The 2,948-nt window shown below is 45.0% G+C and overlaps 1 pseudogene; it reads left to right on the top strand.

The window, feature by feature from the left end:
* The first annotated feature begins 1,224 nt into the window (after positions 1-1,224).
* Positions 1,225-2,948, top strand: LOC104856837 (annotated as a pseudogene).

Genomic DNA, 2,948 nt, shown 5'->3' with positions numbered 1-2,948 from the left:
AAAAAAAAAAAAAAAAAAAAAAAAAAAAAACACAGACTCCATGTTACTCTGAAAGAATGGCTGCTATCAAGAGATCAACCAATAACAAATGCTGGCGGGGTTGTGGGGAACAAGGACCTCTTCTCCACTACTGGTAGGAGTGTAGACGGGTGCAACCACTGTGCAAATCAGTGTGGAGATTTCTCAACTAAAACTAAAGGTTCCATTTGACCCAGCTATACTTCTTCTTGGTATCTTCCCAAAAGAATTAAAAGCATCTTACCACAGTAATATGTGCACTTCCATGTTTATAGCAGCACAATTTGTAATAGCTAAATCCTGGAAACAGCCCAAATGCCCATCCACTGATGAGTGGATAAAGAAGATTTTTTTATACAGTGGAGTACTACTCTGCTATAAAGAAGGATGAGCTCTGACATTTATCGCAAGCCTATAATCCCAGCACTCTGAATTATAGCTTTGAGCCCAGCCTGGGCATCTTAGTAAGACACTGCCTCAAAGAAGGGATGAGGATGTAGTTCAGTGAAAGGCCTGAGTCCAATCTCCAGTACTACCAGAAATAGGGAAAGAAAGAAGTAAACACAGAAAGGAAGCAAGGAAAGAAGGAAGGAGAGAAAGGGAGGGAGGGGAAACGGGAAGGGGAGGGAAAGGGAGAAGAGGAGAGGTGAGGGAGAGGAGGGTAAAGAGAAGGCTGGACATGGTGGCGCATGCCTGTAATTCCAGCACTCAGGAGGCTGAGGCAGGAGGATTGCCATGAATTCGAGAACAGCCTCGGCCACAAAGTGGGTTCAAGACCAACCTGAACAACATAGTGAGACTGTCTCAAAAAAAATTTTAAATATGAGAAAGAGAGAGAGAGAGGAATTTTAGGAGTATAAAGAACAAAACATGGTAAAACACAACCTGAATCTGGAACTTTGCTCTTTGCCCCACCAATGAACTTTGGTACTGCAAATAATCCAAAACAGAAAGAGTTGATTGTACTACACTTCAATAAAAAGGCAAGTAATTACTTCAAGTCTTTTAATTAAAATCGATTTCATATTTTTATTCTGTAAATCATGCACATTTCTATCCAGTTGTCTCCTATGATCCCTTTCCTACTCTCTTGTCGTATGAGCTAAAATTCTGGGTCAACCATGACTCCTCTCCCCACCCCTCTGTGCTTACTTAGTGCCCAGTTCCTCTTGATCATACACCGAAAGCAGCTCTTTTTTGCTAGGCATGACGGTGCGTGTAATTCCAGCACTCTGGGAAGCTGAAGCAGGAGGATAGAAAGTCCAAGCCCAGCCTGGATAACATAGTAACTTAGAGAGACCTGGTGTCAAAAAAATTTTTTTTCTTTCAAAGGGGTAGGGATATAGGCCAGTGTGAAGGCCCTGGATTCAATGCCCAGTACTACAAAAAGGCTAAGGGTAGGGAAGAACTCCTGCCTGAAAGCCTATTTTGGCTACTGATAACTGGACAGATCCCAACAGAGGGACAGGTATTTTTGTTCTCAAAAGAATGGGCAAAGGGGGCAGCTCTTCCTTCTCATGTGGTCACTATGCTGGGCAACTTTCCTACCAGTCTACACCCCATGACTCAGCCGAGTGCAGTCAGTATAGCCCTCAACAATGGAAGTGACTTCTGGGCACATGTGGAGGTTATCAACCAAACCACGTGCTGGGAGTTAATTCTGAAGACTATATGGATTTGACTGCAAAGCTACCTTGTGTTGCAGCAAAAACCTCACAGGATCTTTACAGTGAGGGTGACAGTATCAGGGCCATTGACTCTAAGCTGGACTGGTTCCACAATTTCACCAATACTTGAGGCTATACTGAGGCTCAGTTCACTGAACAAACGCACTTAAACCTCACCGTCCACAGTGGCCATGAGGGTGGCTACACAAGTGCCCATATCAGCCACTTCATAGGCAGTGCCCTTTCAGGCCCTTATCTGTCATTTGCAGCAGCCATGAATGGGCTGGCAGGGCCTCTACATGGACCAGTGAATCGGGAAGTGCTTATCTGGCTAAGACAGCTACAGAAGGAAGCTGGCAAAGATGTGTCAGATGGGAAGTTATGGAACCACATCTGGAACACACTCAACTCAAGATGGCCTGTCCCAAACTATGGCCATGCAGAACTAAGGAAGACTGGTCCACGATATTCCTGCCAGCAAGCGTTTGCTCTGAAACACCTGTCCAATGAAGCTATGGTTAAGTTGGTTACTCAACTGTACAAGATTGTGCGCAATATCATTTTACAGTAGGGCAAGGCCAGGAATCCTTGGTCCAACATAGATGCTCACAGTGGAGTACTGCGCCATTGCATGGCATGATAGAGATGAATTATTATGACACAAACCATTGGAGCGTCATGGACACTGGCTGTGCCAGCCTGGAGCCGAGCCTCAGTCCTCCCCTTGGAAAGGCCTGAGTCCATGAGCACAGATGCATCTGTAAAGAGCACAGATGACGTTTGTGGATGCCAAGTCAGGGCAAAAATTAAAGCCTGGAGGAAAACTGACTACCCGAAGGTAAGGTATATTTTTGTTTTGTTTTAAGGGGTAAAGATTTAAGATTAAATTGTATCTGAGGCACCAAAACTATATTTGAAGTTAAAATGTACATACACTAAGACTTTAAAAGATGAACAGTAACCCCTTCTTCCCTGACCAGCTCTCTTCCCCTGCTCACCAGCTATAGGATGACCAGGATTAGTGCATGTGACACAGGTTAGCCTCCTTCTCCCCACACCCCACCTCTAGAGTAAGAATCTGGCTCACCCTTCACTGGGTCAAAGCAAGTTGCAGACAATCTGCAGTCGCTCCGGAGCTTTTCCTTCTACCTGGCCCAGCCCTCTAGGCCAGCAAACCGGACTCTATCCTTTCTGTTTCCATAGAAATCATTTTGGATTATCATCTGCTCCAAGCCCTCTCCCGTGCACATCGACATCTCCTAG

This window comes from Fukomys damarensis, unplaced genomic scaffold (genome assembly GCF_012274545.1).
Source record: "Fukomys damarensis isolate Sample0158 unplaced genomic scaffold, DMR_v1.0_HiC HiC_scaffold_21, whole genome shotgun sequence".
NCBI classification, from domain to species: Eukaryota; Metazoa; Chordata; class Mammalia; order Rodentia; family Bathyergidae; genus Fukomys; species Fukomys damarensis.
Note: the sequence above shows the minus strand (reverse complement) of the source record. Positions and strands in the feature narration are given on the sequence as shown.